General features: G+C 45.8%; 1 protein-coding gene across 1 annotated transcript in view; it reads left to right on the top strand.

Annotated features, from left to right (window-relative positions):
* The first annotated feature begins 3,566 nt into the window (after positions 1–3,566).
* LOC124555486 (inositol-pentakisphosphate 2-kinase-like) overlaps positions 3,567–25,878 on the top strand; it is a 98,887-nt gene continuing 76,575 nt past the window's right edge. The window contains exon 1 of the mRNA XM_047129409.1: positions 3,567–3,615. The gene's annotated coding sequence lies outside the window, so the exon portion shown is untranslated. The remainder of the gene's footprint in view (positions 3,616–25,878) is intronic.

Genomic DNA, 25,878 nt, shown 5'->3' with positions numbered 1-25,878 from the left:
AACCATGCCCGAGGCAGGATTCGAACCTGCGACCGTAGCGGTCTTGCGGTTCCAGACTGCAGCGCCTTTAACCGCACGGCCACTTCGGCCGGCGTCACATCCCAGTCTGGTGGACAGCATTTATCGACGTCTACGGTTGTTCACAGCAAGGCGTGCAGGGAAGACAATGGTTAGTAGAGGGGGATGCACTGAACAGTTCAAAACTGGGCCGCCCTCCGACATGACGCGCTCTGTAGTGCTTCATCTCTGAAAGACCCAAAAGCCCGTTTTACAGTAGCGTCTACTCGTGGTGGGAGCGCGTCACGTGCCCATGTGTAAATCACCGCCTCACGAGTGGGTCATTGACGCCAGTGACCTAAGGACAGTGCTGAGAGTAGAGATCTAAAATCCTGAGTATGTTAACTGGACACACGAAGAAACGGGGGACGGCTGAGTCAGTTTACCAGCTCTCGCCGCTTCCACTCGTGTTATAGTAATAGATTATCTGTCTTCTTAATAAGTGTTTTACAGTTTACTTTGTTTTCGTGACCCATTGGGAAGGCTGATTGAGGATCTGACACTTGCTCTCTGTAATGTCTCTCGCCAGACAGGTCTAATACCTGAACACAAATAAATAATTAAATTAGGGGCCGGCCGCGGTGGTCTAGCGGTTCTAGGCGCTCAGTCCGGAGCCGCGCGACTGCTACGGTCGCAGGTTCGAATCCTGCCTCGGGCATGGATGTGTGTGATGTCCTTAGGTCAGTTAGGTTTAAGTAGTTCTAAGTTCTACTGGACTGATGACCATTGATGTTAAGTCCCATAGTGCTCAGAGCCATTTGAACCATTAAATTAGGTTTTACAACTCTGGCGCAAAGAAAAGTCATACGCTGTGCACAGATGAGAACGTAAACAGATATAAGTCTAGCGAAAATAGTTTCTACAGGTAAAGTTCATCTCTATTGATGGAAGAAAATTTTTTAAGATGGTATTTGGTGCTTAGAAAGAAACAAGACACTAGAGGTAGAATAAGTATTGTTTCATGTTTTTATATGTATTTATCTTCTCGAGCAAATTGATGAGGTGATTTTGTAATGTTTGGCCTACACTTTTCCTACTCTTTCAGTTTCTAGAAGAGAGGAGGATTTACCGTGCACCTTCGTCAGCAGCATTCACATTCACATTCTTGGCTTTGACTATTAGTAACCTCGGCTATCATTGATAATTCTTTACTCCAACTTCTGTAAGGCTGTTGGTACCTCATAGCGTCACTTTTACAGCAGATAGCACTCAGAGTATCCACAATTTTAGTCCTGGCATATAAACAAAAACGACCACTTGTGAGAAGGGAATGCCACGTGCAGCCGAGTGAGACAAGGAAGTTGCTCGTATAGAAGGGGTTTAAAGTAGACAAGACGTTTGATCTTAACATTCCTTTCTTAAAAAATCGTCCTCTTCTGTTGCTAACAGCCATATATCCAAACTCCCTACCTCTCTCAATTTTTGCATTATCGTGATTGTGAGAGGCGGCCGTCTTCTTTTATGTTTTTCGCAGCCTAAAGCCCCAGACTAGCACTCGATGCTCTATGGATCCTTTCATCACGTCAATGTGGATTCCTTCTCCATTCTTTTCCACCTCAGCTGATGTTCTGTCCCTAACCAACTATGCCGACTTTACATCAAATTATATCCTTCCTTCCACTTCTTACGGTATTCCGTCTGGTACCGACTTGCAGTAATCGTTTAGATTTGCTTACTGTCCGATTGTGCAAACTACGGCCATCCGGAATGGTCAACGTTGCAACCAGCAAATAGGACAGAATGATCCAAAATTTTGGGTGTGCACTTTTATGAAAACTTGAACTGGAAGAAGTATATTACTGAGATTCTTAAACAATTAAGCTCAGCTACTCTTGCGCTTTGTAGAATTGCTAGTCTTGGAAACAAACGAATCAACCTCCTGACATAATTTGCATATTTACACTCAATAATGCCTTGTCGAATAATTTTCTGGAGTAAGTCACCAGTTAGAAAGAAAGTGCTGATTGCAGAAAAACGAACAGTAAGTATAATATATGGTGTTCACTCGTAGTCGTCATGCAGGTACGTCTTCAAGGAGTTTGGCATTTTAAGTACACCGTCAGAATACATATTTTCAGTTATGAAGTTCATGCTAAATAATCCATCACAATATGAGAAGATGTGTGATGTCCATAGCTACAACACTACAGGAAAGAATGACGTTCATTACCCGTTATTAAAGCTGTCAGTAGTGCAGAAAGGGGACCAATATGCAGCAACAAAAATTTTGACCCATTTGCCCAATAACATAAAATGGCTAACAGGTAGCAAAGGAAGTTTTACATCTAACTTGAAATCATTTCTCCTGCACAATTCCTATTATTCCACGGACGAACTCCTGTTTCAAAACTGGTAGCGCGGAAAAAACTTTGCTTTTAAGTGCATTTGCACGAGTATGTCTAAGAAATAATGTGTTCATTAATGATAAGAGGAACCATGTATACATATTCTGTACTCAGAATCGTTCAAATGATCTACGATACATGCAACCAATTAACCAACTAACTATTGATCAGAAATGTTCGCTCTGTAACAATGGCGATCACTTGAAGATACGTCAGGTGATTATGTGGATATGCAGACGATTTAACCCCAGGAAGGACTCCCGGCTCACACCGAGACTCTTCCTCATCCCTCCTCGCACCCAAGTAAACCTAATCCGTTGCGAGGCCCACGAGAAAGACATGCTGAGGCGCGTACGTCACGAAGGTAGTCCTGAACTCGCTCGCTCGCTCAGCTCAGCAGACAAAATGCGTTTCTAAAACTGTTAACTCGGAGCTGGGCGTTTAAGTACTAACGAGAAATGCATCTTCCACTGAAACCTGCTATTATGAAGTCTTACTGATTAACAGTACTACAGCAAAATTTAATTTAAGATCAGTACTCGATATAAATGGTATAACGGCTTGTTTATAGCATTTAGTCTCTTCTGCTTAACAGTACTCATTACATGCTGGAAGTGGTGCTTTATGCAACTGATAATCATTTTACCATGATTTTATTTTATTGTACGCCAGTACAGCCGTAACAAATTATAATTAGGCCCACGGACTTCCCACCATTATAGGACTAATAACAGTAACATTCCATAGTAGCGAATTCCAGTAGAATATTCAGTTTTCGTTTGTACGGACACGCCTAGTTGCTAGTTAACAGGTGTAGAAACGTAGTTTGTCTGCTGATTTGAGCGAGCGAGCGAGCGCAGGACTACCTTCGTGACGTACGCGCCGCGGCCTGTCTTTCTCGTATGCCTCGAATCCGTTGCTCGTGACGTCACGGTGGGCAGCAGTAGCGCGCCAGTGAGACGAGACGGGGAAAGGTAGCTGTGTAGTGACGTAAATCCGGCAGCAGCAGTGGCTGCGCGAGATCGCGAGGCAGACGGACTTCGCGGAAGGAGGCACCCCTCCAACCCCTCCCCCACCCCCTCCCACGCCTACTGCCCCACCACAGATCTTTCCGGCGGCACCGGCGCCGGCTGAGGCGTGTTTGGCGTTCAGTCGTGAGCCGCCAGCCACGAGCAAACCAGCTGATTGCCTGCCGCCTGCACAACCACAACAGGTACTTTGCTCTGGCTTCGCCTCTTCCTTATCATACTCTACGCCACTAAATTCATTCTCTCTCTCTCTCTCTCTCTCTCTCTCTCTCTCTCTCTCTGTGTGTGTGTGTGTGTGTGTGTGTGTGTGTGTGTGTGTGTGTGTGTGTCCACCACGTTCGTTACTACTGAGTTATATGACTGCTAGTAATCTGTAACTGGTACGTCTTACATCGATACGTATGTCTAGTTAAAGGAAAAGTGGCGTCTATTGTCCTACAATAGGCGCATAGCCACTGTACATGTTGGGGTACAGCTTTAACTTTAGTGCTTCAGCTGACTGTTGGGACATCTTTACTGCCAAATCAACGATGTAGAATTCATTCACAGATACAAGTATACTTCTCATTCACATCACAATGAAGGTACTCCCACAGTCAGCTGAAGATAGTGAACTTCCATTTCACTAATTTACCGTACGGCGTCTAAGTACATTTCAGTGTTCAATTACATTACAATATTTTTAAACACTGAATACTCATTCATAAACAAACATCTAGGCCTTGTATACTCTTATATTTGATGGACTTTGTGGTCGTAATCAGGAATTCCTGATATCCCCCTCTCTGTGCTCTAGTGCTGCCTTCTTCTCTGATGTGTTGGATTTGTCAGTTAACTATGAGTTCATTTCGTTATCGACATTTATCAAAATTGGCCTCTGTAGCTACCATAAAATCAGACTCATCTAAAACTTATTCAGTTTCTTTTTACAGTATGCTTAACGAGAATAGTTGCCGTCTCTGGGGAGTTCTCTTATTTCACGGAAGTTAATTGGTGCAGTACGTAATAACTGACTGAAAAGTGCTACTGCTTAATTTATAGTAGTATAATGATAAATCTTACTTTTTAAACACATACTATGTGGCAGTTTCTTTCAGAATAATGTATAATACTACTAGAAGACTTACATATTTGCGCCCTATTAAATATTTTGCAAACGGCAATGCGGGAATGTCATCACAGGGGTAAATAAAATAAATTGTGAGGCCGTCTTGACCGGGAAACGTAAAAATTCATACAAATGTAAGTCTAGATCGGCCACAAATTTTTGTCTTTGCTCTGTTGTTTGAAAATGTTCATTCGGAGGGCAATAATATAAGAAACGTTTTTTGTCACCTCTGTATGTTGTCGATAACGAGGGTTCGTGCGTTCGTTTCCTTACATCACACCAGCAGCCGATATTATGGTGGTCAGGACTACATATGGCATACAAAGGGCCTGCAAACAACACAGTACATCATAGAGAAGCAGGACTTAGATATCAAAACCCACTCCCATTGTCCACAATTCGAATTAATCCATGAACTTTCGTATACCAGACGCCAGAGTTGTGCGAATATGCCTAATGGATCCAGTTATATTTTTAATAATAAGTGGATTAATTTTTTCGTACGTTTGGTAACATAATTCACAAGAAATCGCAGCGTCTTACATGTCCATCACCTCACAGTAACAAGCTCTTATGCGATACGTACAAACAGAGAGTTGTGTTCATTAAGTATACCTGTCTGAGAGATTTGTTGATTGTGCCGCATCCAAGCTGAAGATATTTATTACAAACGAATATACCACACCGTTTGGTTTTACAGTTGTATGTCAAGAATATGAGTGCTACAACAGCGTCACGGGAAGAAGCATTCCCTAAGCAGCAACGACCCCCTCGACTGGCTGTAATGAACAATACACCAGTCACCTCTTTCGGGTGCCAGTAATAATGTGATAACAATTAACTCATTGTAATCGGTGTGAATTAGTACAGCAAAGCGTCACAAGTATCGACTGATGTCGAGTGGTCAGAAAATCGATCTCACGTGCAGTGGCACGCGACACGGGCAGGCTGCTCAGCTCTGCGAGGTCTGCTGTAATTGCCGAGAAACTAAGTTCGGCTGAGCGATTTACTTCCTCCAGTACATTGCATCACGTCATTCCTGTATTACAATCATTTGGATTTGAGAATTATGAAGGAAAGATATCCCTAATGTTATTGTTTACTGAGATGAGGAATAAACTGAGATGAATGATGAGGAAAGCAAGGTAAATTTAGTTACATTTTAGTGTCAGAACCGGCCAAACATCTTGTCTCTATGCTTTGTTTCTTTTTCAGGTTACACTTGATAAGTTTTAGGATAACAATTAGACAGAAGTAAACAGAAATTACGTCATTTTAAACCACCAAACAGAAAATGCACAATATACGCTTACTGTTGAGTGCAACATAAAAATGTAAAGGCTGAATATGCGTGTCAGTAGTTCGTGATCTTGTGGTTAGCCTTACGAACTGTCGATCACGGGGTCCTGGGTCCGATTCGCTGAAGGGTCGGGGTGTGTATGTTGTCCTCATCTAATTTCATCGTCATCGACGCGCAAGTCGCCGAATTATCGTCTCATAAAAAGAATTAGACCAGGCGGCCGAAATTTCCCAGAAGGGGACTCCCGACCGAAAATGTCGTATCCACATTTCGTTTGTGTACGTGTGGCATTCCACTGAAGTGTGGCTGGCTTGAGACTGATGAACTTACTTTTTCCTCCGGATGAGGTACTCCGTCTTCTCCACAACTTAATCGGTAGAAATTACTTGACGCAACCCCTTGTAAGAGAGAAGTAAAAAAAGACAGGACATTTAACCCTTTCGTGGTTATGGGGTACATATGTCCCACTAAAGAAGTACGCAGGTCTGAGCGTTCGTATCTCATAGCTGTCTAGCGCTAGTATGTAGCGAGATGCTTTCGGAACTCGGGAAAAAATCCTACGGACCATGGGGAAGATGTATAGAAGGCTGTTAGCGATCAAATGGGACGCCGTGTGTTTATAGTGTGCCTGTCTCACGAAAATCAGATCAAATCACCATCTTCTCCAATCCAAGAATACTGAAGTAATTAATTGTAGTTTCTTATATATCATAGACATCGTTTTGAAAAGTTACTACGCACCTCAGCAATTCTACTGATTCGTACATAATTTGTGTGTAGAGAGACGTATATGTTCCAGAAAACTTTATAGAAAACATTGGTGTGTGGCACGTCCAAGCCATATTCAAATGCTGTGTTGAAAATTTGTCGAGGAGGTCGTTGCTGCTTAGGGAATGGTTCTGCATGTTTTTCATTTTCTGGAGAATAATTGTGTTTTGTTACTGTTCTTTATACGTTTTTCCAAATTGCCATCCTGATAAAATCGTTCTAATATTAAAAATTTAACTCTGAAAATCCTAGGTTCACATGAAAACGAGGATCTAGTTAGGTTTGCGGGAGACATGTTTCCCGCTTATCGATTATCAAAATCGGGCAACTTAAAAATTTTTTTGGTTGTCAAAGAGTATTATTTATCAACAAGGAAGACAGTTTTTGACCTTGTATATGTCATACAAATGTAAAATAAAATTTAACGGTGAAAGGATTAAATACATAGAACAGTGTGTACGCCTCCAGATCGTTGTTCACACTATACATCAAACCTCAGGATCACATACGATGTACAGTAGATGCTGATATGCGTTGGTCTATGTTTGGCGAGACTGTGTAGAGCAGAGTTCCCTAAACTGTGTTCCGCAGGAAACAATTAAGAATTCCTCGAAAACTTATTAATAACTTGGCCTTTTTCCCTTCTTTTGACGATACTTTTTTTCATTTTATTGTGGTTTCTGCGTTATTAGTTATGATTTAAAATTTAAGTAATCACTGAATAAAACAAGTTTTTCTCATTGTTAAAAATTTTACTAACCTTCATAATAAATAAGGTGTTCCATCGAAGTACCAGGATTTTCAAAGTGTTCCGTCTGAGGAAAAATTTGGGAACCCCTGGTAGAGTGACACCGTGCCAGATGCCTAGCAAACAAGTCACGAGTGTGGAAGCTGTGAAAGAATGTGGAAGACGCCAGTGCTAATTTGAAACTGACACAGTTTTGTAAGCTTGAAACTACTGGGAAAGTAAAGGCGAATGCCCTCTGGCTGGCCAAAATAACTGAAAATGGGCGCAGTGAAATGGTGCAGCAGTGCCTTAAAACGACGAACCAACATCCCACATCTTATGACTTGGACAGTAGGAAAGACAACAACGAAGGTAATACTATTATACAAGACGTTTTTAATGAGCTGGAATATTAGTAATACTAAGCATTTACATAAGCGCAGCAGAATTAGAGTGACAGAATGAAACTTTTTTATAGTATTACTTCTGATTTTAAAAAAATAGTGGAGGACCGGAACCTCGATATAGATCATCGCTTGTTTGGGAGACGCTCTGTCTCCCAAGCTTTTTTATTTTAATTTGGGCCTCCGACATCACCTTCGAGTTCGCCTAGGTAACTGTGCAGCCAGCGCGGCGGATTGCTAAACGAAGGGGCCCGGTTTCGATTCCCGGCAGCGTCGAGATTTTCTCCGCTCGGGAGCTGGGTGTTGTGGTGTCCTTACTTTCGTACCGTCATAATTGACAGATGAATAAGCACAGCCGAAAAGCCAACAAATTTAAAAAAAAATCCGTCTGAACCACCTTACTCTTGCCGAAATCGCGTTCCACGACGATAGCACTTTACTGAAGTAATTAGCTTTTCAAGGCGATCTACTAAAATATTTTTACTTCTTGGTTGTTTCGAAGGCGAGTTAAGAAACTCTGGCTGATACTTTGTCTATGACGATGAATAGCCAATCTTCTGAATGTGAAACCTGATAAAGAGTGACTTACTGCCAGGAATACAAAAATAAAATAAAGCGTTGTACACAATGAATTATGTAAATTACTAAAACAATAAAAAGTAGACAAAATGAAAAGTAAGAAGAAGAAACAATAAGATTCCTAACGATCTAAAATCTAGAGAGATCTGGCAACAGATCTTCATTTAAAGATATCATTTATCGCATTGGTCTAGTCATTATGCGAACTTTTTCTCCATCTAATTCCAGATCTTGTATTGCTCGATAAAGGTAAAATGGTAGGTGCAGGATGCCACCGCATGATATGCCTCACAATATGGGGGTGTCGCTAAGCAAGGTCCAAAATGTTTATCCCTAGTAGGAACTTTGTCTGTCACCATTCACACCATCTGGAGAAGACTGTTATAGGCTCGAATTTTATTGGGGATGCAGGAGAACAGCGTAGGTTATCTTCAATCGGAAAGATTCCCAACAATTAGTAATAAAATGATATTTATTAAAATTGGAGAAATACTCAACTAAAATGATGCTTCTTCTTGTGAAATGTCCATTACAATTAGATGTTTGAAATTATTACAAGTCCTCTAAAACATCCTGCCACTGCGGCTCTGAGTGACGCCTTCGTAGAGTCCACAGCTGGCCTTCGATGCCGACGGAACCGAAGTCTCGCACACGACGGAGCAACACTGCAGCTTGTAGACTGGGCGGTAATTGGACGCTGCACACGACTCGGCGCACTGAACAGAACTGTCCGCCGTGGCTCAATGCTCCGGTATTTAACGAGGCATCGACCAATCGCTACCCACACATGTAATGCCCCTGGCGGACCTCGATATAGTTCGTACTGCCGACCCATACAACTGCTGCGCTACGAGTGGAGCCGCTAAGCTAAGTGCGGCTTATCGACTGTGGTGCGGCACTGTCTGGAGTCGTGAGTATCGTCTCCACAGATTTGTTACCCACAGATGCTCAGATGTGGAGGCAACACTGTGTGGTCTGTCCAAAGAACACTATATTTTAGTGGGAAATGTGGCAGTAAAGATTTTTCTTTTTTTATGCGAGCGCTATAAAATATTTAATGTAACTCATCGTTTACAACACTTCAAATAAATGAACGAAGCAGTAGAAACTAATATTAAAAATAGTGATACAGGAAACACGCATAATAGAGCCTATCGGAAAAGCCAGGAATATGTGGAAAAGAGATTGTTTGGTTCTGTAGTTTAGAGTAATTCTTGCCAGATTCTGTGTTTTTTAGTGTATAATCATCGTAGCACTTTTTGCCATAAAGTGTTATATGCAGTTGTAAAACATTGTATTTTTTCATTTGAAGTGCTTTATTATTTTCTTCATACAAGGAATTCATGTAATACCCTGCCTAAAACGTATGAAACGTTCATGATGGTCATATATAAGTAGAAAAGCATTTGAAGTCTGAGATAATATGACAAATATTCCCTGAGGTTTTCTAAAAATAGTTTTCTCTCTTGTAAGAACGTAATTTTCTAAGATTATGTCGTAAGAGGTGCAGTAACGAATGAGGAATGCTGTAAGTTTTTATTCTGTTTATTATTTGGATGCCCTGAGGCTTGGAGGGAAAAAGATGGTCTGCTAATACATTCTGGCACTTCCAATCGTCGAGCCAGTGTATACGAGACAACACCCTACCCACACATGCCGCAAACCACCATACAATAATCTCAAGAGCTATTTTAGGAATTTTGATGCGGTTTTCAATAACAGATAGACATTTATGAGAAAGAATTCTGTATATAATGTATTACAGCCACGCCACACTAGTGGTCCGCCGTAGATACTTAGTGCCGCCCGTGCGAAGCCGGGGAGGATTGCTGTTGTTAATCTAAGCTCCGTCTTCTGGCCCTGTTGGATGATTCAGCCGGCCGCTGTGGCCGAGCAGTTCTAGGCGCTTCAGTCCGGAACCGCGCTGCTGCTACGGTCGCAGGTTCGAATCCTGCCTCGGGCATGGATGTGTGTGATGTCCTTACGTTAGTTAGGTTTAAGGAGTTCTAAGTCTAGGGGACTGATGACTTCAGATGTTAAGTCCCATAGTGCTTAGAGCCATTTGAACAATTTTAGAGTGAAAGGGGAGGTTGACCTTGAGCTTGGGAGTGATCGGGCAACGATGCAGCCTGGGACGGTGATCAGCTCACTATTGCAGTATATACTGTATTCAGCATTTAACATTCCACTGCTCATTCAGCATTTAATATTTCATTGTTATTTATTTCCGAATTTTGCCACATTTGTTTCGTTTATTATCTGTGTTGTTATTGTTAAAGATTGAAAATAATTGCGGGATATCACTCCTAACACTTCTGTAGTTAAACAATTGTATGTTTGTAATATCTTTAACCTATCTTAAATTCTGTGTATTCCCCTCCAAAACAATTACAGATGACTCAGTTCTGGTTCAATGATGATCGACATGTAACTGTTTATATGGTGAACAGAAGGGTACTCCAAACTGAACAAGCTCTCGGGCAGAAGAGGATTATACTACACCATCCAAATGACTTCACCCGTAGTGTTGTGCACACTTTTCCTATTAAGAGGGCGCCCATAGCCTTCCACCGGATAACGCATCTCAAGAAATGTGCACCCGAGATCGTTACAGAATCAACAGAACTTCTGGTCTGAGCCTTCCTTGAAATCAGAGCACCACAGACCGTCCTGGGGACGATGCTACAAATCGCGATTTGTGGTTTCGCGTGTTAACGACGTTAACTGCCTTCGACACTTCACAACTTCAGAAAACTACTGAGACGAAACGAAAACGGCTATTGGAGCCAGACAACGGGTGCCATCATGACCCACGACTTGTAGTCGGCCATAGCCAGTGGATTCAATAGATGCGCCGGCCGCTGTGGCCGTGCGGTTCTAGGCGCTTCAGTCTGGAACCGCGTGACCGCTACGGTCGCAAGTTCGAATCCTGCCTCGGGCATGGATGTGTGTAATGTCCTTACGTTAGTTAGGTTTAAGTAGTTCTAAGTTCTAGGGGACTGATGACCACAGATGTTAAGTCCCATAGTGCTCAGAGCCATTTGAACCATCAATAGTTGCCGGTAGAGCCTCCTCCAAATCTCCGACGAAACGGAAACCGTGTACCGTTCCTTTACTTAACCTATTAATTCTTGACATCTTGGGTTATTGGGTGTTCTGCCGGATATCAGCGTCGTACTTGCACGATATTTCGGTCACGTAGCTCGTGACCTTCATCAGGTCAGACGACAAGAACTGTGGAGATCAGGTGCAAAGAACATCAGGGGCACACTAGATTAAGACAGGTGATTAAGTCAGCCATTGCCGAACACTGTCTAGAACTAGATCATGCCACGAAGTATGAGGATACCAAGATTCTAGCTGAAACACCCAGATTTTGGGACAGTGTTATAAGAGAATCGATAGAAATTAAAATGGCTGACGATCTTATGAACCGTGACACAGGGTACCAGCTAAGCAGAGCCTGGGATCCGGCTCTGGAATTGTTAAAGGAGCAACGGGGCCAGCTGGAACACTACACAAACAGAAGAACCAGAGACATGGAGATGGAAAACGAGCCCCTGACGGACTGCCAGGTGCACCAGACCGAAGATGGAACACCCAGAAGTGGGACTAGTGGGCGCGGACCGCAGAGGGAACATCCAGAGCTGCAGCGGACGAAAAACTGAGCGGCTGTCACTGTCACTTATCCATTCGGGTCTGCCCTGACCCGTGTTGGGAGCAGGCTAAGCATATACTGCTGTTCCTGCATAATCCTGTATCTGTGGAGTGGCTTCCTCACGGTGCGGATTGGCCTGAGGTGTTTGCTGGGGTGGAGTTGTCCTCTCACTGCCACGAGATATTAATCTCGTAACAGGTCAGGCCAACGCGTGGTTGGCCTGTGGTGAATAGGATGGCCCAAGTCCCTAATGAGCCTATTGTCGGACTGTACAGTCCACTCATAGAAGACCCACGCCGATTGTTTAAATCGGTCGCGGAGGTGGTGGATGCCGGTTTGGCGGTGTAGCCGAGCGGTCGAATAGAGCCTCGGTAGGCGCAGAGCGAGCTTGAGCGCCCTGTTCTGCACCCTCTGCAGCTTGTTGATGTGTGTCAGCTGCGTTGCCCCACACCACGGCCGCATATTCCAGCACTGGACGAACCAGTGCCAGGTACAGCGTGATGCCGTGGTGGGGAGGCAAGGCAGACGATGGGTTGAGCAGAGGATACAGAACGCGTAGGCGTCCTATTGCTCTGACCCTGACGTCCTCGATGTGGGCTTTCCATGTTAGCTTCTGGTCGAGAATGACTCCCAGGTAGCGGCCAGTCCTGCTCCATGGGACAGGGTTTCCCATGAGGGTGACTGGTGGAAGATCTGGTGGCAGTGGTCTTCGTGTGAACACCACTGCCTGGCTCTTCGCCACATTCTGTTTCAGGCGCCACTTGGTCGACCACGCACCAAGGGCTTCACATCCACGCTGGAGCAGGCGGCGCATCTTGACTGCCTTCATACTCCGCACGAATATCGCCGTGTCGTCGGCGTACAGTGCCAACTTCACCGGCGCCACGCGCGGAGCGTCGACCGTGAATAAGGAGTAGAGCAGCGGGCCGAGAACGGACCCCTGCGGCACTCCAGCACGGATGGGTTGGTGCGTGGACGCCCCCTCGTCCAGGTGGATGTGGAAAGTCCTGTCGGCCAGATACGACTGTAGTAGGACCCCGTGCGACGTCGGGACCCCGTGCACAAAAAGTTTGTACACGAGGCCATCGTGCCACATGGAGTCGAAAGCCCTGGAGACGTCGAGGAAGACCACCCCAAGGTATTCCCGCGTCTCCAGGGCGCGCATGGCCTCTTCCACCAGCCGCATCAGCTGATGGACCATGGAGTGACCCCTCCAGAAGCCAAACTGCTCATCCGGTATCACTCCTTCTGCTGTCATGTGGCGAAGCAGGTGCCTGGCGTAGAGGCGCTCGAACACTTTGGAGAGGGCTGGTAGCAGACTGATGGGTCTGTAATTGGCAGTGTCACGCGGGTCCTTGTTCGCTTTGGGGATGGCCACCACCTCTGCATGTTTCCACACAGAGGGGTAGACACCCGAGCGAAGGACCTGGTTGAAGATACCCACCAGCAGCGGATGGGCCCCTGCTGGAAGGATCCTCAGCAGGTGGTTGGTGACCCCACCAGCGCCTCCGACCTTCCTAGTATTGAGCGCCTTCAGCTGTGCGGCCACCTCCGCCTCGGAGATGGCTTCGATGACGTCCCTGTCGTCCCTTGCCTCCAGGAACACTGGGAGTTGCTCGGCTACACGCTGGATGTGGTCTTCATCCAGATTGTCGTCCACCGAGGTGAATGACGGTTAGAATTGGTCCGCCAGGACACCTGCTTTGCCGTCTGGGCTGCAGACGACGTCTTGCCCAACCAGTATTGGTGGTATGCGCTGTCGTCGGCGCAGGAACGACTTCACCGTGCGCCAGATGTTGCTGTCCTCTGGGTTGAGGGAGGCGACGAAGGCCGACCACACGCTGTTCCTGTGCACCTCAGCTGCTGCTTTGATGTCTGTCCGCATGCGGTTGAGGCGTCGCTTCGTCGCGGATTGGTGGGTGAGCTGCCACTCCCAGAACAGCATGTTCCTCTCCCTGATTGCTCCCCGTATCGGAGGCGGTAGGTTGCGGGAGAAGTCCCTGGGCCCCTGTGGCTGGGGGGGGGGGGGTGGATTCCTCGGCTGCGTGCAGTAGCTGGCGGGAGAGGACACGCAGAGCGGCGTCCGCGCCCACTGCGTCTGGATCGGGTGTGTCCGCGATCGATTCCAGGACTATCTTCTGGAAGCGCTCGCAGTCCATGCGCCGGTACGTCTGTCGCCGTGGTGGCAGCGTGGCTCCGGCGACATCTATGTCGAAGACCACCGGCAGGTTGCCTGTGGAGGCGGTCGTGTGGTGCCCGATGCCTTTTATGACTGCGACATCGAGCACGTCTGGCCGTCCCCTGGCTGGGTAGATTGTGGGCTCCTGTGGGCCCAGGATCAGGGCGCCGTTCCTCGCGGCTGCGCGGGAAAGTCGGCGGCCACTGACATTCGTGAGGCGGGAGTTCCATTCCGGGTGCTTCGCATTGAAGTCACCCGCAATGAACACCATCCCCCCAACTGCCAGCAGCGCGTCGACGTCCGCCTCCTGGAGGTGTCCGCGTGGTGGCCTGTATACTGCCACGAACGTGATCTGCCCGGCTGTCGTGGTGACCGTCACCCCAGCGGCTTCCAGGGTTGCCAGGACCGGAAGTTGCACCTGGTGGTGCCTGAGTGATGCACGTACATAGATGGCGGTGCCACTGCTGGCTGTTGGCCTGTCATTGCGGTAGCAAACATAGTTTGCTACACACACGTGGACCCCAGGTTTAAGGTGAGTTTCGCCGACCAGGCAGAGGTCAATGGCCTCGTCCTGCATGAACTGGCGAAACTCACCTTGTTGGGGGAACAGGCTGTTTGCATTGAAGCTGCAAACAGTCAGTCCATGGATGAGTGGATTATCCATGGTGCGGCTTCATGGTGACGGTAGCAGCCTGGAGGGCCTCCGTGACTGCCGTGACTAGCACGGGCAGTTGTTGGAGCAGGGCAGAGAGAGAGCCCAGAAGGGCTCCCAGGTCTGCGGCTCCTGGTCCTGTTGATGGTGCGGGTACAGCCGCAGCGGCGGGCGCGGGGGCGGCCGGGCGCGGCGTCGCCGTCGCGTCCAGTCGCTGGACCGCGCGCCCAGCAGCCTGCGGCGCGGGAGGGTTGAGTGGACGGGCAGTGCGTCGTCCGCCCTTGTGGTGGTCGGCTTGGGAGTCAACCTGTGGGGCTGACGAGCCAGGCGCGGTGGATGGTGCGGTCTCGTTGCGGAAGTGGCGGGAAGGCCACTTGTCGTCTCGTGGTGGCGTCAGCGGACTCCTTCTTGGTGGCGGAGGCGTAGCTGGTGCCAGGTTGCACCTTCCTGGCAGGTGCTGATCGTCCGTTCTGACGTGGGCGGCGGCGCAATGCAGCGCAGCCTCTGTAGCTCACCACATGTGGCTCGCTACAGTTGCAGCACTTTGGCGCCTCCTCTCTCTTCTTCGTGCAGTCCCGACTCTGGTGGTGGGAGTCGGCGCACTTGACACAGCGGGCCGGCATGGAGCAGTAGCGAGCCACGTGGTCAAAGCCCTGGCAGGAGAAGCACTGGGCGCGTCTCCCCTTGGCCTTGAGCGGCTCCACTTCCACCCCAATCCGGGCCACCATCTGCAGCTGGAAGATTTTTCGGTTTTCGAAGTTGTCTGGGAGGACAACTAGGAAAAGAGGATGTCTCGCCTCGTCCTGGGCGATTTCATGATGGTCACGGAGCTGGCCATGCAGCCAAGCCCTGCCAGTTCTTCTTTGAGGTGCGAGGGCTCCATTTTTAGCGGGAGGCGGCGGAAAACCACCTTCAGCTGCTTCACGGGCTCCGCATTATGTGTAAAGCAGTGTAGCTTGTCGGTCTCAATGATCTTCATGGCTGCTCGGTAGTCATCCATGGTGGCGGTCGAAACCCAGTATAGGTCTTGCCCGACACATTTGACCTTGGCAGAAGACGCAACTGTCTCAAATCAAATTTATCAAGGAAGGACTTGTAACTGTCCGTCCATGAGACAGTTATCGGTGGTGGGGCGGGTGCCCACCTCTTGGGTGGCTCAGTGGCCTCTATGGCCCCTGGCTCATCGACGTCGATGAATGAGTTCGTCGTCGGGAGCGGCTGCACTGTTTGGAGCCGTTTGGCCCGAGCAGTGTGCCGCCGCTTCGGGACAGTGAACCCGTCGTCTGGTGTCTGGTCTGCCTCAGTGGGGGCAGGGTCGTCTGCTTCTGGCTCCTCCTGCAAACAGACTGAGAGAATGTGGAGGAGTCGTCGTCCTCTATTGTTGCCAGCCTCTTCCTGGAGGGCTGTGGTGTTGCCATGGCTTCCGCCTCGAGCAGGTCGCCAAGGTTGGCCTCCATGATTGTGTCGTCACATGGCAGGACGGTGATGTCTTCTCTAGTCACGCCTGGCGGTAGAGTTTCCGGTATATCTGTGGCCTCTTCACTGGAAGAGACCGGAGAGGCAGCCAGCAGCGCACCAGTTTCTTCTGGAACTGGGACTGGTGGCGCAACACTCATCAGGGCCGCCACTGACAGAACAGTGTCGTCTGTATTCAACACGCCTGTCAGGGCTCCCGACGGTACTCGTTCCTCTTCATTGACCACGCAACCGAGTGACTTGAGGTACTGGTGGAACAAGTGGAGAGCTCGTTCGCCGGCTGCTCGTTCCCGGTAATCAGTATCCTGTGACATTCGGTGCAGGATGACGTACAATTGCGCCGCTGTAAGCGGGCCTGTTTGCCTAGAATATGCCGTCTCGTGGTCCATTGTCGTTTGCTGCGTCGTCGTACGTGGGGGGCCGGATGGGGCCGCAGACGGGGCGGACTCGGTCGCCCAAGCCCGTCCCGCCTGGTGGCGATCCGCCACACCCTTCGCTTGAGTAGCATGGTCCTGCTTGCACTGCATCGCTCTCACGAGTGAAAACGGAGCGGCAACGCTCCAACAGGTCGTGGTGAGCGGGCGCGGACCGCAGGGGGAACGCTTGGTACCCCAGACCGTAGATGAAACCCCCAGGAGCGGGTTTGGTGGGCGCGGACCGCAGAGGGAACACCTAGAACCGCAGCGGACGGAAAACGGAGCAGCAACGCTCCAGCAGGTCGCAGGGAATGGGCGCGGACCACAGAGGAAGCGCCTGCAGCCGTTGGTGGAGGGGGAAGGCCATAGGCATAAATACTGGACCAGGTCCACTCGAGGAGCAGTCTCAGGTCGCACCTGATGAAGGTCACGAGCTACGTGACCGAAATATCGTGCAAGTACGACGCTGATATCCGGCAGAACACCCGACAACCCAAGATGTCGTTAGATCGCCGGGAAAGCCTGAAGAGTTACTATTAATTCTTTGTCATAAATTTAATAATAATTTAATATTCTAACTTGAAGATAACGGTGCCACGCCGGCGTTTACCAGTGAAATATATAAGGGATCTCCCCAGGTGTAGGAAACATTCCTTAATAAAAAAAAATTGAAAAAATCAGTAAAATGTTTTGTGAAATGATTTGTCTAACATTAAGAAATTAAATAGATTAGAGAATCGTTTGATTCGTCTCATTTATTGTAATGATATCGAGCATCACTCAAAGGCGTGTCAAATGTTTCTCTAATTTATTTTGTTTCTTGCTTTTGGACAAATTATTTCACAAAACGTATGTCCGATTTCTTCTCTTGCTTTTCTTTTCAAGTTCTGTTCTGAAAGCATGGTCTTATTAACATTCATTTGCTTTCCTAGCGTCTTCTGTATCAGCAATGTACTGAATTTAGTACTTGAGTTGAAGGAGACCGTTTTGTTAGTTGACTATCACATCAATTTAACTTTTTACGCACAAGGTAGCTAGGTCTTGAAAAGATAAAACTTTTTGACACATCATTTTGGCTTCCTAGTGAATGATGTTCTCGAAATGTGCTAAATTTAGTACGTGATTCGAAGGAAGCTATTTTAAAACTAAGATATCACACCACTGCAGCTTTTTTACGCAAAATACGTGCACTTTGAAGAGATGAACTTTTTCACACCTCATGTACATAAATAGCAGTAGCTTATCGTAAAATATTCCATTTTGCCGTCAAATCGCTAAGGTTTCCTTAATTACCGTGATACTTTAAAACAATTTTTTTGCGCAAAACTAGACATCACGCTGGTCAATGTGATACCCATTTGTCCATTGACCATTCTTCGTCACATAAAAACCTATTGTTATAGGTGACCTTGTTTCCGCTCCACTCAAACATCTGACCAAAAACACACACACAAAAAAAAGAAATGGTGCTAGACTGGGAGTCAAGGAAACCAACGACGTATATGAAAATTTGGTGTTATTTATAAGTTAGAAACTATTGGACATAAGTTTCACAAAGCCGTCGAAGCAAAAAGGAAGTTGTGCAATATTCATTAATTACTAGTTTCTTTGCTCGATGCTGCATTTAACCTAGTTGCACTTCAGAATCACAGTGCATGTGCTTACCTCGTTTCAGGGGCATACGTACTATTTAAACCAGACCGTGACGCTAAGTTGGTTGGTATGTAACATCATGGCCCGATTCCAAAATACACAAGGAGGGCCAAAAGTGTTCTCTTAGCGCCGTATCTTGCGCAACAAAGACCTGTTATTCACAGGCGATCGTCTTTTAAAGTCACGTAGCGCGTTCTCGCATCCGTTCAATAACGCCCACCAGCCCCTTTGTGATAAAAAATTCTGGTGTGTGGAGCACTTCTTAATCCGAAAGAGTCAGATGACTGTTTCTTGTAAACGAGAAGCTGTAGTGTTCTAAACGAATCGGGGGCAATGAAACACTGAAAAACAAATTGGCAAGGTGGGCGACTTTAGAGGAATGTGGCATGGCGTTGCCTTATTCTAAGGTAAGAAACGAATGACTTCATGTAGAGCAACATCGACACACCGGATGACTGGACGTCCTTCCAGAGAATCGTGACTGGAATCTACACATAGCAGCTAACTTCAGATTACTTTTGTGAATTATTGTGGCAGTTTATTAGCAAAATAATATTTTTGTTTCAATGGTCATGACTCTACATACAAAGAGCATTAAGAGTGTAGAAGTACAGGACAAATCACCAACACAAACATTAAATTATCACCAGTACACAGGTATTGAAATCGCAAGGATAAACAACAAAAAATATCTTCTCACCTTACCACATTCACAAAGTCATAACAGAAAAGAAACAACTCATAAATAATGAGGTCCCTGGCAACCCACAAACTCTATAAATTAGTAGACCACAGTCCAGTTAGTCAATATTAAATACATACGTCTATGACAACATCTCTACATATGCCACACACTCATTGGCAAACTAAAAAAAAAATTCGAAGCACTGCTCTCACGTCCCCTTCCACTCACATCGCCGCTGAGCATCTAACGCATCTTCACCATTTTACACTCATTGACACACACACACATACACACACACACACACACACACACACACACGCTCTTACAGACATAAACACTCGCTTTTCACCCTGTTCTCTCGACCGAGCGAGGTGGCGCAGTGGTTAGCACACTGGACTCGCATTCGGGAGGACGACGGTTCAATCCCGTCTCCGGCCATCCTGATTTAGGTTTTCCGTGATTTCCCTAAATCGTTTCAGGCAAATGTTGGGATGGTTCCTTTGAAAGGGCACGGCCGATTTCCTTCCCAATCCTTCCCTAACCCGAGCTTGCGCTCCGTCTCTAATGACCTCGTTGTCGACGGGACACTAACCACCACCACCACCTGTTCTCTCTCTCTCTCTTTCACTCTCACTCACTCTCTCTCACACACACACACACACACACATACACACACACACACACACACACACACACATGTTAACAACCCTCACAACATACATACAAAACGAACACTGTGCTGAATGCTTGATACTGCAGTAATTTTTTGCTTGTGATGTTTTTACTAAAGTGAGAAGAAGTGGAAAAAACAATGGAGTGTAGGAAAAAGCGGTTTCCAGAAGGACGAAAAAATGGTGACAGAAAGGGCACCTGGCAACCCTCTGCGACTAACACTGTCAAATCCAATAATTAAAGATACGGCGCGATGGCCTGGACGCTGACTGCAAGGGCATCAGACAAGAATTTCAAAGATTTTAGTTCTCGGTTGGTCCTATAAATTTGTTCTGTTATTTAATTCTCCATTCGTCCCTCACAATGCCTAGTGTTTCTAATAATATAAAGCTTCAGTATGGTCTGATATCACGTTAATTAGTATAGCCCGCTATGACTGCCTAGATGACTCAGTTTTTAGAACAGAGGAAGACCAATGCACACCACCTTCAGTAGGAAGAGGTAAGGCAAACAACAGTGTTGTTAAAACCATCTCTGGAGCTGTTGAGCGGTTAATTTGTAACATCAGTTTAGAGACGCGTTGACGAGGAATAAACACCCGTAAAGTTTAGATCGGAAAAAACTGTAGAAATACCGTGACGATGATAGTTGATTGAAAAACAGAGCAATTACAGTTACTCAGTTTTCTTACCACAGTCACAGAATATATGTAAAAATTTCGTAGGCTGAGTCCGCTGTTCTCTCTATATTCGTTTCGTATAACACGATCTAAAGGCGGAAAGCAATGGCATTGCTGTAACGCCTGCGCCGAGGTTCAAATGGTTCAAATGGCTCTGAGCACTATGGCACTCAACTTCTGAGGTCATCAGTCCCATAGAACTTAGAACTACTTAAACCTAACTAACCTAAGGACAGCACACACATCCATGCCAGAGGCAGGATTCGAACCTGCGACCGTGGTAGTCCCGCGGTTCCGGAAGTTGCTGCTTTGCTTGGGCTCAATCGTTCCTTTCCCTACCTTATGTTAGCACAAAGACACCATTTCTCATCACCAGTAACGATACAGGATAGGAGTAGTCGGTGTTGTTCACGGCCACCTGCTGATTTTTGTGATTTTGACTTAGAGCAAGCGATACCCATACATTCGATTTTTGAACCTTCCCCACTGCATGCATATGTCGCACGATGGTGACATTTTTCACCATTTGCCGCGTACACTGATGTGGGTCATTGTGGTTTAATGTGGTTAACCGATCTTCATTAAACCCCGAAGGTCTTCCTGAACGTAGAGAGTCACTAATGTCAAAACGATCCCGTCCAGTGGCGTTATCGTCATACACGGTGCAAATGTGTCTGTCTGTCTCTGTCACCCATCTACTGAAAACTAACAGAACAATATGTCGGAAACGTTCCGATTTCTCCACTTGGCACTCGATTTTCTAACGTCCACAGCTCCAATCACTATCTCCAAACGTTAAAATAGCAACATGTAAACTCAAATAAAGTGATGGGGAAAAAATTGCGACACCAAAAAATAATTAACGTATAGTAATAAAAATCGAGAATACATTTGTCTAGGTAAAGTGATCAACATTGCACGATCACAGGTTAGTGTAAGCGCAAGATAAACCATTGCAAATGTGAAATGCTGGTACATTAACAACCGGTGTACCCATCAGAATGTTGAATGCAATCATGCAAACGTGCACGGATTGTCTTGTACATGTGACCGATGTCACTTTGTGGGATGGAGTTCCATGCTTGTAGTACTTGGTCGGTCAATACACGGCAATAATTGGCACCGAGACAGGATCACTTTTCATCATAAAACACAACAGACCTCCACCCTGCCCTCTAATGAGCTCTCGCTTGACACCGCTGAAGTCGGAAATGGTGGTAGTATGGGGTCACTGGAATGGATGTTACAGGGCGTCTGGATAGGAGCTATCCTTGAAGTAACAGATTTGTAACACTTCGTTGTATCACTGTGGTGCTAACTGTTTTTGAAATTGCTGTTGAAGGTGCAGTATATTGCATCAGGGACCCAATGGTCTTCCCTCTGGGTAATGCCACGTGGCCGTCCGGAGCCCGGTCTTCTTTCGACCGTACATTCTCCTGACCACCGCTGCTAGCTATCATGCACAGTGGCTACATTGCTGCCACGTCCTTCTGAAGTATCACAGAAAGAATATACAGCTTTGGTAGCCCTATTACGCGACCTCGTTCGAGCTCAGTGAGATGTTAGCAATGGCGTCTTTGTTACCTTAAAGGCATTCTTGACTAACATTAACTCACCGCGTCCAATCTCAAAGGTAACTAACGCTCACGACCGCTACAGCGTGTATTTAAAGCAAACCTGATTTGCATCCTCGTAGTTGGGCTACCAACGCCTCTCTTATGCGACTGGAACGAAAACTGAATTGTGAAAGAGTTCGTGCCGGGAAGGGGGTATATTATTGTTACATCCCACTTCTGACACGAAATGTAAAAGATTACGTAGTTCGGGGATGGGGAGAGAAACTTCTGACTCCAATGTTAACGTATAAAATAGCAGGGGAGGGGGAAGAAGGTTGTTAAATATGCCACGTGGTGGCAGTGTGCAGGTGGTCGAGCGGTCAGGATTTGATGGTGGGCACCCAGGGCTGCCGTTAAATGAAAAAAAAAAAAAAAACAGGGAATTAAGTACAATAAAGAGGATGTATTTCGATATACGGAGTACAAAAGGCGAGCCTAGGGTCGGAAGTTAGCAGGTCTAGGCCAGTCTAGGAGGTCGAGCAATTAATTGAAATGGATAACGGAAGGGGAAGCGATTCATGTTAACTTACGTTAGTGGCAGAGGTCTCAGGGCGTCTCCTGTCAGCAGATTTAACTGGACAGAACTGCCTCAGTTTTGAAAGGCAAGCGACTTCTGACACGTAGACACGGCGTGAGTTACTCTGGGAGAAAACTTGTAAAGATTCCACTGGGCCCTTGATATAATTTTTTTAAACTAATTCCCTAAAATATTCCTTGACTGACTGCCATCCTGTACAGAATGGACATAATCTTTCAGAGGTAGAAACACGCCTACCAATTTTCACTTTTGTCGCACAGTTCCTTCTTGGTGTTGCGATTGTTTCCTGTCAGTGTTGCAACAGTGAACCACAAATAAAAAGTGACAGTTGATAAATAAACCCATAGCAGCCGGAGTACCAACATGCAAAACAAAAACGCTGCGGAGTTATGCACCTACCTAATATATCAAGGATCGTATGAACCTTAAGCGAATGGTAATTTCTTGTATTTTGCCGATGGATCTGGAAGCAAGGTTTACAGTTGCAGAAGCACGATTTGGATTTCGTTGGAACTGCCAAAGTTAGTTCCATAAAAAATACTATCCATAAAAAAATACTGTCGATAATTTACTTTGTTTTACAGTTGTTCTGAGTGAATAAAAATTCAGCTTTTTTATTTATATGTTTAAATAAAGCTACATCCGGACGGCAGAATGATGAATCAAACCTTGTAGCTACCGAATACGAGTGCAGTGCATTAACCACAGCTCGACTTTGCTCACTCCAGTGTATAAGTTATTCATTCTTTCAATACTTTCCAAGTTCTCCTGGTGCGCTGCAGAAAAAAAATAAGAGACATAACAAATTCTCAAAAATGGTTCAAATGGCTCTGAGCACTATGGGACTTAACATCTATGGTCATCAGTCCCCTAGAACTTAGAACTACTTAAACCTAACTAACCTAAGGACATCACACAACACCCAGCCATCACGAACAAATTCTCCACTCAAGAGTATAGTCCAGTCAACAAAGGAAAATTAGGTGCAAAAATTCGTGTGGTCGCGAATTAGTACAGTGCTAGCAGGGAGTACCATGAACTACATACTAAAACTTCTGACCAGTGTTGTATGAGAGCGGAAGTCGCGGTCGTTGAAAGGTCACTTTTTTATATTTTTCTTAACAACTCGAAAACTACGCCTTCTAGCGAAAATGTTTCCCGGTACAAAATTAAACCACGCTACATTTCCTACAAAAAAGGAGGTCCTCGTCTTTTTTCTCTAGGGCTAATAGTTTTCGCACTGCAGCGGATCGAAAAATTGGAGTTATTGAAAACAGAGTTTTAATGGTGTATAATTAATGCTTATTGTCAACTGTAGTGGTTTAAGAACAAATATGAAATATATGTGCCACATTTAAGTGCAGTAAGACCGTGTTAAGGGATAAACTGTATTGTGGGGGTGTAACGGGGTGGAGGGGGAGGGAGTGGAGGATAGAAGCGTGAAGGAAGGGAGGTCATCGGATAATGTCATAGCTATCACTGGCGACGTAGTGTGCAGTCATGCTCTGAGAGTTTATTCTCCAGAAATTGTTTTAACATGGTACACACAGGAAATGCTGGGCAGATACGGTCTGTCTGTGAACTGCAAAGCGAGCAGCGCTAGTTGTGGGGGAAGTCGCCTTTCCCGGAAGAACGCTGCAACTGCCGTACACGATGACTACGAACCAATTGCCCCTTTAACAGCGTAGAACAGTGTGCAGAGACTTACGTAGAATCAGTCCATATGCGTTTCTTGTGTTAGGATTATTAGTAACTCATATCTGTGTTCCATGTAGCATTAAGGCAATTCGTTGAAAGTAAACGGTTCTGGGTATGTTTGCGCACTGCCTCTCCAGTGAGTCATTCGGCGCGTTCCGGCGACCTGCATTCCTTCACGCTTCGTCTCCACCCCTCCCCCGACCTCTGTCTTTCACTCCCACATAACATTTCATCTCTTAATGTGACTCTCCCCCCCGCAAGTGTGATGCACACTTTTAATATTTGTTCGTAAACTACTACATTTAAAACAAACATAATTTCATACCATTAAAACACTATTTTCAATATTCTGCGGTTTTTCCATCACCGGTAACGCGGAAACTATTCGTCCTACAGAAAAAAATGAATAGGACCTTTTTTGTAAGAAAGGTAATGTAGCTTAATTTTGTACTGCGAATCATTTTCGGTAGTAACTGCTGATTTCGAATTATTCAAGAAAGACATAAAAAAGTGACCTCTAAACGCCCGCCCACCCTCACGCTCGGTCAAGATTTTTAGCATGTTTTTCATGGCACCCCGCCTACTGTTGTACAAAAGTTTGCACGTTCAGGAATATTTTCCCTTATTCGACCCTCTTTTCGTCTTCGTTGATTGGGCTTGTAGAAACATGCCATCTTAATAGAATATTCAGTCATAAAGTCTTGAAAGGAAGAAGAGAAAATTTCCTCAGGAAAATTCCATGACTTTCCTGAAACACTGACACTGGCAGCAAAATATATCTCGTTTTCTGTGGATACAACACACAACAAACACTGAAGATCACACTGCACCATGCGTAACAACAAGATCACGTCTACTGCTGGAATATCAGCATCTTGAAAGCTCCTAGATTCGCAATAGGCTTAGAACACGAGTGTGAAATTACACGCAGATCGGAAGGGACCCTCAATTGAGCGGCATAAAAGCCACATAGGATATTTAATCGTAGTGTAGCTATGCCAACGGCATTAGGAAATAAAATTTTGAAGCCTTGTGCGTTATTTCCGTACCTGCAGTTTTTAAAGCTATGTTTCCCAAATCTTTTATTCAAATTCTGGGAGGAGCACTACTCCACTTTAACAAGCGTAGAGAAATAAGGTGTTCACTGAAACACACATCCCAGCATTCGCGCAGAATAGTTCACCAATGTCACGAGATATTTAAATTGGGATGGCCTGGTTTGAATCTCAACCCAGGTTCTTCCTATAACAAGCCCAACGTTTTTTCTCCAGTTTCGCTTCCAGATCTCCGTTCTAGAGAAAAAGTGGCTTTATATTCGCGGGTTTCGTTCGCACTGAACAATGTACAATTAAAAAGCGAAAGGTGACTGCGCAAAAGCATTTCGTTTCATTTAGAGGCAGCAGTTAGAATTATTTCCTGATAAGTAGATCCCAAATGTCCATGCAAATGCGTGTTGCATGCAAGTTTGCATGTTTTGACCACTTGGTGAGTAAATGTATGCTTTCAAGACTTCATCGATATAACTGCATGAACTTAGACATTTATGACACAGATTATATCATTTTGCTAGCCCCGGTGCATATATTGCAATAACTCGCATGATAGCGCCCATTACTGATTTTTCCATATGAATTAAGCCA

This window comes from Schistocerca americana, chromosome X (genome assembly GCF_021461395.2).
Source record: "Schistocerca americana isolate TAMUIC-IGC-003095 chromosome X, iqSchAmer2.1, whole genome shotgun sequence".
NCBI classification, from domain to species: domain Eukaryota; kingdom Metazoa; phylum Arthropoda; class Insecta; order Orthoptera; family Acrididae; genus Schistocerca; species Schistocerca americana.
The sequence above is the reverse complement of the archived record's forward strand: the minus strand, read 5'-3'. Positions and strand labels throughout refer to the sequence as shown.